Genomic DNA, 12,806 nt, shown 5'->3' on the forward strand with positions numbered 1-12,806 from the left:
GGTGTCACTATCACTGGTGACACCCAGAGAGGTGGCGAGGGAGATTGTAATGCAGTGCGCGCAGATAAGCAGCGCAATGGTAAAAAGGAGGCATGGTTTCATAGGTAGGGGCGTGGCCTGGTGGCCTGAATCTACATTTTGTTGCTCCGGGTGTCCCGGGGGTTGGGGGCTGCACCGGGGACTAGTGTGTGAGCGGTGCTGGCTCCTGCACAGTGACATGGCATGGCCACTAGAGATGTGCACAGGAAATTTTTCGGGTTTTGTGTTTTGGTTTTGGGTTCGGTTCCGCGGCCGTGTTTTGGGTTCGAACGCGTTTTGGCTAAACCTCACCGAATTTTTTTGTCGGATTCGGGTGTGTTTTTTATTCGGGTGTTTTTTTCAAAAAACCCTAAAAAACAGCTTAAATCATAGAATTTGGGAGTCATTTTGATCCCAAAGTATTATTAACCTCAATAACCATAATTTCCACTAATTTTCAGTCTATTCTTAACACCTCACACCTCACAATATTATTTTTAGTCCTAAAATTTGCACCGAGGTCGCTGGATGACTAAGCTCAGTGACCCAAGTGGCCGACACAAACACCTGGCCCATCTAGGAGTGGCACTGCAGTGTCACGCATGATGGCCCTTCCAAAAAACACTCCCCAAACAGCACATGACGCAAAGAAAAAAAGAGGCGCAATGAGGTAGCTGTGTGACTAAGCTCAGCGACCCAAGTGGCCGACACAAACACCTGGCCCATCTAGGAGTGGCACTGCAGTGTCACGCAGGATGGCCCTTCCAAAAAACACTCCCCAAACAGCACATGACGCAAAGAAAAAAAGAGGCGCAATGAGGTAGCTGTGTGACTAAGCTCAGCGACCCAAGTGGCCGACACAAACACCTGGCCCATCTAGGAGTGGCACTGCAGTGTCACGCAGGATGGCCCTTCCAGAAACACTCCCCAAACAGCACATGACGCAAAGAAAAAAAGAGGCGCAATGAGGTAGCTGTGTGACTAAGCTCAGCGACCCAAGTGGCCGACACAAACACCTGGCCCATCTAGGAGTGGCACTCCAGTGTCACGCAGGATGGCCCTTCCAAAAAACACTCCCCAAACAGCACATGACGCAAAGAAAAAAAGTGGCGCAATGAGGTAGCTGTGTGACTAAGCTCAGCGACCCAAGTGGACGACACAAACACCTGGCCCATCTAGGAGTGTCACTGCAGTGTCACGCAGGATGGCCCTTCCAAAAAACACTCCCCAAACAGCACATGACGCAAAGAAAAAAAGAGGCGCAATGAGGTAGCTGTGTGACTAAGCTCAGCGACCCAAGTGGCCGACACAAACACCTGGCCCATCTAGGAGTGGCACTGCAGTGTCACGCAGGATGGCCCTTCCAAAAAACACTCCCCAAACAGCACATGACGCAAAGAAAAATAAAGGAAAAAAGAGGTGCAAGGTGGAATTGCCTTGGGCCCTCCCACCCACCCTTATGTTGTATAAACAGGACATGCACACTTTAACCAACCCATCATTTCAGTGACAGGGTCTGCCACACGACTGTGACTGAAATGACGGGTTGGTTTGGACCCCCACCAAAAAAGAAGCAATAAATCTCTCCTTGCACAAACTGGCTCTATAGAGGCAAGATGTCCACCTCATCATCATCCTCCGATTCATCACCGTGTACATCCCCCTCCTCACAGATTATCAATTCGTCCCCACTGGAATCCACCATCTCAGCTCCCTGTATACTTTGTGGAGGCAATTGCTGCTGGTCAATGTCTCCACGGAGCAATTGATTATAATTCATTTTAATGAACATCATCTTCTCCACATTTTCTGGAAGTAACCTCGTACGCCGATTGCTGACAAGGTGAGCGGCGGCACTAAACACTCTTTCGGAGTACACACTTGTGGGAGGGCAACTTAGGTAGAATAAAGCCAGTTTGTGCAAGGGCCTCCAAATTGCCTCTTTTTCCTGCCAGTATACGTACGGACTGTCTGACGTGCCTACTTGGATGCGGTCACTCATATAATCCTCCACCATTCTTTCAATGGTGAGAGAATCATATGCAGTGACAGTAGACGACATGTCCGTAATCGTTGGCAGGTCCTTCAGTCCGGACCAGATGTCAGCATCAGCAGTCGCTCCAGACTGCCCTGCATCACCGCCAGCGGGTGGGCTCGGAATTCTGAGCCTTTTCCTCGCACCCCCAATTGCGGGAGACTGTGAAGGAGGAGCTGTTGACCGATCAAGTTCCGCTTGACTTGATAATTTTCTCACCAGCAGGTCTTTGAACCCCTGCAGACTTGTGTCTGCCGGAAAGAGAGATACAACGTAGGTTTTAAATCTAGGATCGAGCACGGTGGCCAAAATGTAGTGCTCTGATTTCAACAGATTGACCACCCGTGAATCCTGGTTAAGCGAATGAAGGGCTCCATCCACAAGTCCCACATGCCTAGCGGAATCGCTCTGTCTTAGCTCCTCCTTCAATGTCTCCAGCTTCTTCTGCAAAAGCCTGATGATGGGAATGACCTGACTCAGGCTGGCAGTGTCTGAACTGACTTCACGTGTGGCAAGTTCAAAAGGTTGCAGAACCTTGCACAACGTTGAAATCATTCTCCACTGCGCTTGAGACAGGTGCATTCCACCTCCTATATCGTGGTCAGATGTATAGGCTTGAATGGCCTTTTGCTGCTCCTCCATCCTCTGAAGCATATAGAGGGTTGAATTCCACCTCGTTTCCACTTCTTGCTTCAGATGATGGCAGGGCAGGTTCAGGCGTTTTTGGTGTTGCTCCAGTCTTCTGTACGTGGTGCCTGTACGCCGAAAGTGTCCCGCAATTCTTGTGGCCACCGACAGCATCTCTTGCACGCCCCTGTCGTTTTTTAAATAATTCTGCACCACCAAATTCAAGGTATGTGCAAAACATGGGACGTGCTGGAATTTGCCCAGATATAATGCACGCACAATATTGCTGGCGTTGTCCGATGCCACAAATCCACAGGAGAGTCCAATTGGGGTAAGCCATTCTGTGATGATCTTCCTCAGTTGCCGTAAGAGGTTTTCATCTGTGTGCGTATTCTGGAAAGCGGTGATACAAAGCGTAGCCTGCCTAGGAAAGAGTTGGCGTTTGCGAGATGCTGCTACTGGTGCCGCCGCTGCTGTTCTTGCGGCGGGAGTCAATACATCTACCCAGTGGGCTGTCACAGTCATATAGTCCTGAGTCTGCCCTGCTCCACTTGTCCACATGTCCGTGGTTAAGTGGACATTGGGTACAACTGCATTTTTTAGGACACTGGTGAGTCTTTTTCTGAGGTCTGTGTACATTTTCGGTATCGCCTGCCTAGAGAAATGGAACCTAGATAGTATTTGGTACCGGGGACACAGTACCTCAATCAAGTCTATAGTTGGCTCTGAAGTAATGATGGATACCGGAACCACGTTTCTCACTGCCCAGGATGCCAAGGCCTCAGTTATCCGCTTTGCAGCAGGATGACTGCTGTGATATTTCATCTTCCTCGCAAAGGACTGTTGGACAGTCAATTGCTTGGTGGAAGTAGTAAAAGTGGTCTTACGACTTCCCCTCTGGGATGACCATCGACTCCCAGCAGCAACAACAGCAGCGCCAGCAGCAGTAGGCCTTACACTCAAGGATGCATCGGAGGAATCCCAGGCAGGAGAGAACTCGTCAGAATTGCCAGTGACATGGCCTGCAGGACTATTGGCATTCCTGGGGAAGGAGGAAATTGACACTGAGGGAGTTGGTGGGGTGGTTTGCGTGAGCTTGGTTACAAGAGGAAGGGATTTACTGGTCAGTGGACTGCTTCCGCTGTCGCCCAAAGTTTTTGAACTTGTCACTGACTTATGATGAATGCGCTGCAGGTGACGTATAAGGGAGGATGTTCCGAGGTGGTTAACGTCCTTACCCCTACTTATTACAGCTTGACAAAGGCAACACACGGCTTGACACCTGTTGTCCGCATTTCTGTTGAAATACTTCCACACCGAAGAGCTGATTTTTTTGGTATTTTCACCAGGCATGTCAATGGCCATATTCCTCCCACGGACAACAGGTGTCTCGCCGGGTGCCTGACTTAAACAAACCACCTCACCATCAGAATCCTCCTTGTCAATTTCCTCCCCAGTGCCAGCAACACCCATATTCTCCTCATCCTGGTGTACTTCAACACTGACATCTTCAATCTGACTATCAGGAACTGGACTGCGGGTGCTCCTTCCAGCACTTGCAGGGGGCGTGCAAATGGTGGAAGGTGCATGCTCTTCACGTCCAGTGTTGGGAAGGTCAGGCATCGCAACCGACACAATTGGACTCTCCTTGTGGATTTGTGATTTTGAAGAACGCACAGTTCTTTGCTGTGCTTTTGCCAGCTTAAGTCTTTTCATTTTTCTAGCGAGAGGCTGAGTGCTTCCATCCTCATGTGAAGCTGAACCACTAGCCATGAAGATAGGCCAGGGCCTCAGCCGTTCCTTGCCACTCCGTGTGGTAAATGGCATATTGGCAAGTTTACGCTTCTCCTCCGACGATTTTTATTTAGATTTTTGAGTCATTTTTTTACTGATCTTTTGTGTTTTGGATTTTACATGCTCTGTACTATGACATTGGGCATCGGCCTTGGCAGACGACGTTGATGGAATTTCATCGTCTCGGCCATGACTAGTGGCAGCAGCTTCAGCACGAGGTGGAAGTGGATCTTGATCTTTCCCTATTTTTGGAACCTCAACATTTTTGTTCTCCATATTTTAATAGGCACAACTAAAAGGCACCTCAGGTAAACAATGGAGATGGATGGATACTAGTATACTTATGGATGACGAGTGACTGACGACACAGAGGTAGCTACAGCCGTGGACTACCGTACTGCGTCTGCTAGTATAGAGATGATAATTAATGATATAAAAAAATATATATATATAACTACTGTAGGTATATATAATATAATGACGGACCTGGTGGACACTGTCAGCAGACTGCTAAACTACTAGTATGAAGAAGATAGAAAAAAACTTCCACCACAGGTAGGTAGGTATACAATTATGGACGAGCACTGACGACACAGAGATAGCCACAGCCGTGGCCTACCGTACTGCGTCTGCTAGTATAGAGATGATAATTAATGATATAAAAAAAAATATATATAACTACTGTAGGTATATATAATATAATGACGGACCTGGTGGACACTGTCAGCAGACTGCTAAACTACTAGTATGAAGAAGATAGAAAAAAAAAACCACCACAGTTAGGTATACAATTATGGACGAGTGACGACACAGAGGTAGGTACAGCCGTGGACTACCGTACTGCGTCTGCTAGTATAGATAATATACTAAATATATTACTACTGTAGGTATATAATATAATGACGGACCTGGTGGACACTGTCAGCAGACTCCTAAACTACTAGTATGAAGAAGATAGAAAAAAAAACCCCACCACAGGTAGGTATACAATTATGGACGAGCACTGACGACACAGAGGTAGGTACAGCCGTGGACTACCGTACTGCATCTGCTAGTATAGATAATATAATAAATATATTACTACTGTAGGTATATAATATAATGACGGACCTGGTGGACACTGTCAGCAGACTGCTAAACTACTAGTATGAAGAAGATAAAAAAAAAAACCCACCACAGGTAGGTAGGTATACAATTATGGACGAGCACTGACGACACAGAGATAGCCACAGCCGTGGACTACCGTACTGCGTCTGCTAGTATAGATAATATAATAAATATATTACTACTGTAGGTATATAATATAATGATGGACCTGGTGGACACTGTCAGTAGACTCCTAAACTACTAGTATGAAGAAGATAGAAAAAAAAAAACCACCACAGGTAGGTAGGTATACAATTATGGACGAGCACTGACGACACAGAGATAGCCACAGCCGTGGACTACCGTACTGCGTCTGCTAATATAGAGATGATAAAGATGAAAAAAAAAATATAACACTACTGCAGGTAAATATTTATATAATATATGTATGACGGACCTGCTGGACACTGTCAGCAGAATGCATTTATAGAATAAAAAAAAAACACCACAGGAGTGTTTAACTTTTTCAGGCAGACAATATACTGGTGGTCACACTGGCAGCAAAAGTGTGCACTGTACTCCTGCTATAACTGCTCCCCAGTCTCCCCCACAATTAAGCTGTGTGAGCAGTGAGCACTCAGCACAGTCAGATATACATAGATGATATATCATGCAGCACACTGAGGCTGAGCACAGATATGGTATGTGTATCGTTTTTTTTCAGGCAGAGAACGGATTATAAATAATAAAACTGGTGGTCACTATCAGCAAAACTCTGCACTACTGAGTACTCCTGACAAGTTCAACTGCTCCCCAAATTAGTAGTAAATCAAATGTCACTCGTCTCTATCTTCTAATCTAAACGGAGAGGACGCCAGCCACGTCCTCTCCCTATCAATCTCAATGCACGTGTGAAAATGGCGGCGACGCGCGGCTCCTTATATAGAATCCAAGTCTCGTGAGAATCCGACAGCGGGATGATGACGTTCGGGCGCGCTCGGGTTAACCGAGCAAGGCGAGAGGATCCGAGTCTGCTCGGACCCGAGCAAAAAAGGGTGAAGTTCGGGCGGGTTCGGATTCCGAGGAACCGAACCCGCTCATCTCTTATGGCCACCCAGCATGACGCCTCCCTTCTTGACCATGCTGTAATTGCAGTCGCACTGCAGTTCAGCGTGATCATAAAAAATGGTGTAGCCTCCTGCTGGTGCAGACTGTATGCGCGCGCAGGAAGCCGCCACCATTTTTGTGATCACAGCGGCTGAATGTGATGTCATACAGCTGCTGTGACCACGCCCCCTGTGTCTCCTCCATTGCAGACCCCATTTTGAAGCCTTGCCCCCGCACCGCTCCATCCCTGACTTGGAAATGGAGTGTTGCTGACCCCCCTCTCCCCCCCTGCCCCGATTGACAGGCAGAGGCGATCGCATTCTCTGCGGGGTGCCGCAGAAAATGCAGGCACATGCGTATGCTCTTAGCAATTTTTGCAGTTGGATCACTTATTGTGATTGCAATCCAACCTGAATCAGGCCCTATTACCTATCACAATGCGCTGCGGGCAGTACAAAATTGGTTTAATATAGGAGACAAACCCCCAGACCTGTGCTCCTTAACTGTACCTGGTGGCTAGTGGAGCGGCTGCCCAGTAATCAGTGTCCACGCCAGTGCGCACACGGTCCACCCCCTACGGCCACGCTCCCCTTCATCAGCGGCCTCGTGATCCGGAAGGGCGGTGTGTGTGTGACTGACCTTAGGAAGAAACCGGAGCCTCCGCTGCAGTGACCCAGCAACCAGGGCACGGGAGTATACAGCGCCGCTGGGAGTGATGAAGCTGCAGTAAAGATGTCTATTAGACCTAGCCTGCTGCAGCCCTTGTAGATTCTCATAAAACAAGTTCTTCTTTTCTTGTCAAAATGAATAGCTAAGAATTGGCTTCCTGAGGCAGGCCCCTGTTAAGTGGCCTGCTACTGAAGGCACCAACTACAAACTGAGCTCCCTGTTCATGGAAGCGGGGTTATAGAGGAGGATGCGCTGAGCATCTTGGGAACAGTCAAAAGCTTTGAGTCGGTTGGTGCCTCAGATCAAGATCCTACTCTACACCCCAATGTGAATCCTTGTGGAGTCCTGTGTACCCCACAGAAGAAATTAATGTGTCACACCCATTGGCAGCAACCTTAGAATAGCTGCTGATGGGCACAATTGAGAAAGGAAGGGGGGGGGGACATTTGAATCCAGCACATAGATGCAATTCAAATATGTAATTTGTACCTTCCTATTTTAAAATATAATGGATGAACTTCACCCTGTGAGAACAATCTTCATGATCAAGAGATCTCATATGCAAAATAAGTATGAGTTGGGATAGGGCTGGGGAGGGTGGCTGCTCGGGCAGCCCCTCCCCCATCAAGTTAAGGAGATTCAACTGAGGAAGCACAAGGGAACTCTCGTCTGGGGACAACAACTGCAGGGAGACCACATCTTTTCAGATGAACATGGGAGGGCGGAAGGCTGCCTAATACTGAAGCACCATCAAATATCAAACCATATGCAACAACTAGTACAAGCATTCCTGGGGGAAGGTCTGCAGCAGACGGATTTGCATACGGTGATGTCATCCAAGCAGTGGGCCAAAGTTGGCTGGAACCCTCATCTGCATATGAAAAGAGAAAAGGGGCATGCAGGGCATGGCGGCCTTTTGCGGTGCTTGGATGACCCCTAGTTCGCATTAAACACCCCCACCCTCCTTTGGTGTGGGGCTCATGTTGGCTATGCCCCAGCCCCTGAAGCATTCAAGCTGATTTCTTGCAGCAGCTGGGCACTGTAACAGCTCCAGAGCTGCTCTGTAAGGCAACTAAAAGGGTGTGGGCCCTGCAGCACTACCTGTAGTTCGCATTGTGCGTTGGAAGGCACAAAGTAAGCAGACGGGAGAAGTCAGGATAGTGCGCAAGGGCATAGAAGGGAGTGGCTCCAGAAAAGAGAAGTGGAAACAGACAGCAAACTAGGCTGGAGAGAGACCTGAGACAAAGAGATCTGAATTATACGAGAGCCGACCAGGGGAAACACAAATTATGCAATCAAGTTTCCCACATTTGGGGAAATCACAGGAGCAGCACACCCAGAGTGCAATGGGTGAGCCTTGCCCTGGGAGAAGCACCTTCATGATCATAGTATCTCACCTGGCAGGTAAGTAGGAGTTGGGCTAGAGCTGGGGAGGGTCACTGCTCGGGCACCCCCCTGTCAAGTGAAGGAGATCCAACTGAGGCAGCACAAGGGAACTCTCGAAAGAAGAACAAGGCTAGAGGAATATATGAGACAAAGAAATCTGACTTTTACCAGAGCTGACCAGAGGAAAACACAAACACAGTCCCCCACTACCACAAAAAATGCAGGCGAGTTTCCCACATTTGGGGAAATCACAGGGGTCAGCATACCCAGAATGCAATGAATGAACCTCACCCTGGGTGAACAATCTTCATGACCATGGTGTCTCCTATGCAAAATAAGTATGATTTGGGATAGGGCTGGGAGGGCCGCTGCTCAGGCACATCTCTGTCAAGTAAAGGAGATTCAACTGAGGCAGCACAAGGGAACTCTCATCTGGGGACAACAACTGCAGGGAGAACACATATTTTCAGATGAACATGGGAGGGCAGAAGGCTGCCTAATACTGAAGCACCCCCAAACAACAAACCAAATGCAACAACTAGTGCAAGCATTAGTGCATGCAGCAGATGGATTTGCATATGGTGATGTCATCCAAGCAGTGGGTCAAAGTTGGCTTCAACCCTCATCTGCATATGAAAAGAGAAAAGGGGCGTGCAGGGCATGGCGGCCTTTTGCGGTGCTTGGATTACCCCTAGTTCGCATTAAACACCCCCACCCACCTTTGGAACCATGACCACTTTTTTCCATGTGAGATATTTCAAATCCACAGTTTTAAGTGGCTCAAACCAATGTGATTTCAGGAAACTCAACACCACGTTGAGATCCCAAGGTGCCAAAGGAGGCACAAAAGCGGCTGAATATGTAGCACTCCCTTTACAAATGTCTGAACTTCAGGCAGTGAAGCCAGTTCTTTCTGGAAGAAAATCGACAGAGCCGAAATCTGGACCTTAATGGAACCCAATTTTTAGGCCCATAGTCACTCCCGACTGTAGGAAGTGCAGAAAACGACCCAGCTGAAATTCCTCTGTAGGGACCTTCCTGGTCCCTACAGAGGAACCAGGAAGGTTCCATGCCCCATCCCCTGAAGGTTCCATGCCCCATCCCCTGAAGCATTCAAGCTGATTTCTTGCAGCAGCTGGGCACTGTAACAGCTCCAGAGCTGCTCTTTAAGGCAAGTAAAAGATTGTGTGGGCCCTGCAGCACTACCTGTAGTTTGCATTGTGCATTGGAAGGCACAAAGTAAGCAGACGGGAGGAGAAGTCAGGATAGTGCACAAGGGTATAGAAGGGAGGGGCTCAAGATAAAAGAAGTGGAAACAGACAGCAAACTAGGCTGGAGAAAGACCTGAGACAAAGAGATCTGAATTATACGAGAGCCGACCAGAGGAAACACAAATTATGCAGTCAAGTGTCCCACATTTGGGGAAATCGTAGGAGCAGCACACCCAGAGTGCAATGGGTGAGCCTTGCCCTGGGAGAAGCACCTTCCTGATCATAGTATCTCACCTGGCAGGTAAGTAGGAGTTGGGCTAGAGCTGGGGAGGGTTGCTGCTCGGGCACCCCCCTGTCAAGTGAAGGAGATCCACCTGAGGCAGCACAAGGGAACTCTCGAAAGAAGAACAAGGCTAGAGGAAAATCTGAGACAAAGAAATCTGAGTTTTAACAGAGCTGACCAGAGGAAAGCACAAACACAGTCCCCCACTACCACAAATAATGCAGTCGAGTTTCCCACATTTGGGTAAATCACAGGGGTCAGCATACCCAAAATGCAATGAATGAACCTCACCCTGGGAGAACAATCTTCATGACCATGGTATCTCCTATGCAAAATAAGTATGATTTGGGATAGGGCTGGGGAGGGCCGCTGCTCATGCACATCTCTGTCAAGTAAAGGAGATTCAACTGAGGCAGCACAAGGGAACTCTCATCTGGGGACAACAACTGCAGGGAGAACACATATTTTCAGATGAACATGGGAGGGCAGAAGGCTGCCTAATACTGAAGCACCCCCAAACAACAAACCAAATGCAACAACTAGTGCAAGCATTCCTGGGGGAAGTTCTGCAGAAGACGGATTTGCATACGGTGATGTCATCCAAGCAGTGGGCCAAAGTTGGCTGGAACCCTCATCTGCATATGAAAAGAGAAAAGGGGTATGCAGGGCATGGCGGCCTTTTGCGGCGCTTGGATGACCCTTAGTTCGCATTAAACACCCCCACCCTCCTTCGGTGTGGGGCTCATGTTGGCCATGCCCCATCCCCTGAAGCATTCAAGCTGATTTCTTGCAGCAGCTTGGCACTGTATCAGCTCCTGAGCTGCTCTGTAAGGCAAGTAAAAGGGTGTGGGCCCTGCAGCACTACCTGTAGTTTGCATTGTGCATTGGAAGGCACAAAGTAAGCAGACAGGAGGAGAAGTCAGGATAGTGCACAAGGGTATAAAAGCGAGTTTCCCACATTTGGGAAAATCACAGGGGTCAGCATACCCAGAATGCAATGAATGAACCTCACCCTGGGAGAACAATCTTCATGACCATGGTATCTCCTATGCAAAATAAGTATGATTTGGGATAGGGCTGGGGAGGGCCGCTGCTCAGGCACATCTCTGTCAAGTAAAGGAGATTCAACTGAGGCAGCACAAGGGAACTCTCATCTGGGGACAACAACTGCAGGGAGAACACATATTTTCAGATAAAAATCTTGGTCATGCTCTGGTTTCTCTTCAGAACGAACAAATCTTTCGCCTTTTATTAAAGATTTCCGTGGAGAGGAGCAAAACCGAGTTTTATCTCAATTTTTGCATGCCCCATCTTTTTGGGGTTTCTTTTATCGGTTTAAAGATAGAATGAGTGTGCTTTAATGTTAGCTCATTTGCATAGAAATGACAGTAAATGTTTGTTTCTTTTCAAACAGAACTTTCTTGACCATGCTACTTGCTTGAAAGATCTGGGAGCACATGGAATACAGTACAAACCATGCTTATAGCAAGGAGAAGCCAGGTGAGAAATCTGCTTACTTTCAAGTTGGGCGCTCACTTTGATCTGAATGAGGACTGCTGGCACAGCATTTAGGCGACAGGTGGAATCTTGGTCATGCTCTGGTTTCTCTTCAGAACGAACAAATCTTTCGCCTTTTATTAAAGATTTCTGTGGAGAGGAGCAAAACTGAGTTTTATCTCAATTTTTGCATGCCCCATATTATTGGGGTTTCTTTTATCAGTTTCTTGTTAGCTTTAATGTAAGTTTATTTGCATAACAATGACTATAAATGTCTGTTTCTTTTCAAGCAGAACTTTCTTGACCATTCTAATTGCTTGAAAGATCTGGGAGCACATGGAAAAGAGTACAAACCATGCTTATAGCAAGGGGAAGCCTGGTGAGAAATCTGCTTTCTTTCTTTCAAATTGGGTGCTCACTTTGCGCTGAATGAGGACTGCTGGCATGGCACTCAGGCGACAGGTGGAATCTTAGTCATACTCTGGTTTCTCTTCAAAACGAACAGATCTTTCGCCTTTTACTAAAGATTTCCGTGGAGAGGAGCAAAACTGAGTTTTATCTCAATTTTTGCATGCTCCGTCTTATTGGGGTTTCTTTTATCGGTTTAAAGATAGAACGAGTGTGCTTTAATGTAAGCTCATTTGCATAGAAATGACAGTAAATGTTTGTTTCTTTTCAAACAGAACTTTCTTGACTATACTAAATGCTTGAAAGATCTGGGAGCACATGGAAAAGAGTACAAACCATGTTTATAGCAAGGGGAAGCCTGGTGAGAAATCTGCTTTCTTTCTTTCAAATTGGGTGCTCACTTTGAGCTGAATGAGGACTGCTGGCATGGCACTCAGGCGACAGGTGGAATCTTGGTCATGTTCTGGTTTCTCTTCAGAACGAACAAATCTTTCGCCTTTTACTAAAGATTTCCGTGGAGAGGAGCAAAACTGAGTTTTATCTCAATTTTTGCATGCCCCATCTTATTGGGATTTTATTTTATCGGTTTAAAGATAGAACGAGTGTGCTTTAATGTAAGCTCATTTGCATAGAAATGACAGTAAATGTTTGTTTCTTTTCAAACAGAACTTTCTTGACCACACTA

General features: G+C 47.3%; 8 non-coding genes and 1 pseudogene across 8 annotated transcripts; 4 read left to right on the forward strand and 5 right to left on the reverse strand.

The window, feature by feature from the left end:
• Positions 1–8,585: 8,585 nt before the first annotated feature.
• LOC135048750 (U1 spliceosomal RNA) lies at positions 8,586–8,748 on the reverse strand. Its single transcript, XR_010240553.1, has one exon. It is a non-coding gene; the product is annotated as a U1 spliceosomal RNA (small nuclear RNA).
• A 152-nt stretch (positions 8,749–8,900) lies between these two features.
• On the reverse strand, positions 8,901–9,064 carry LOC135048701 (U1 spliceosomal RNA). The gene has a single exon (XR_010240513.1). It is a non-coding gene; the product is annotated as a U1 spliceosomal RNA (small nuclear RNA).
• Positions 9,065–10,079: 1,015 nt separating this feature from the next.
• LOC135048732 (U1 spliceosomal RNA) lies at positions 10,080–10,242 on the reverse strand. The gene has a single exon (XR_010240540.1). It is a non-coding gene; the product is annotated as a U1 spliceosomal RNA (small nuclear RNA).
• A 152-nt stretch (positions 10,243–10,394) lies between these two features.
• Positions 10,395–10,558, reverse strand: LOC135048706 (U1 spliceosomal RNA). Its single transcript, XR_010240517.1, has one exon. It is a non-coding gene; the product is annotated as a U1 spliceosomal RNA (small nuclear RNA).
• Positions 10,559–11,151: 593 nt separating this feature from the next.
• Positions 11,152–11,279, reverse strand: LOC135048776 (U1 spliceosomal RNA; annotated as a pseudogene).
• Positions 11,280–11,423: 144 nt separating this feature from the next.
• Positions 11,424–11,539, forward strand: LOC135048797 (U5 spliceosomal RNA). The gene has a single exon (XR_010240593.1). It is a non-coding gene; the product is annotated as a U5 spliceosomal RNA (small nuclear RNA).
• Positions 11,540–11,809: 270 nt separating this feature from the next.
• On the forward strand, positions 11,810–11,925 carry LOC135048806 (U5 spliceosomal RNA). The gene has a single exon (XR_010240602.1). It is a non-coding gene; the product is annotated as a U5 spliceosomal RNA (small nuclear RNA).
• A 264-nt stretch (positions 11,926–12,189) lies between these two features.
• LOC135048786 (U5 spliceosomal RNA) lies at positions 12,190–12,305 on the forward strand. Its single transcript, XR_010240582.1, has one exon. It is a non-coding gene; the product is annotated as a U5 spliceosomal RNA (small nuclear RNA).
• A 274-nt stretch (positions 12,306–12,579) lies between these two features.
• On the forward strand, positions 12,580–12,695 carry LOC135048789 (U5 spliceosomal RNA). The gene has a single exon (XR_010240585.1). It is a non-coding gene; the product is annotated as a U5 spliceosomal RNA (small nuclear RNA).
• The last annotated feature ends 111 nt before the right edge of the window (positions 12,696–12,806 follow it).

Source organism: Pseudophryne corroboree, unplaced genomic scaffold (assembly GCF_028390025.1).
Source record: "Pseudophryne corroboree isolate aPseCor3 unplaced genomic scaffold, aPseCor3.hap2 scaffold_982, whole genome shotgun sequence".
NCBI classification, from domain to species: domain Eukaryota; kingdom Metazoa; phylum Chordata; class Amphibia; order Anura; family Myobatrachidae; genus Pseudophryne; species Pseudophryne corroboree.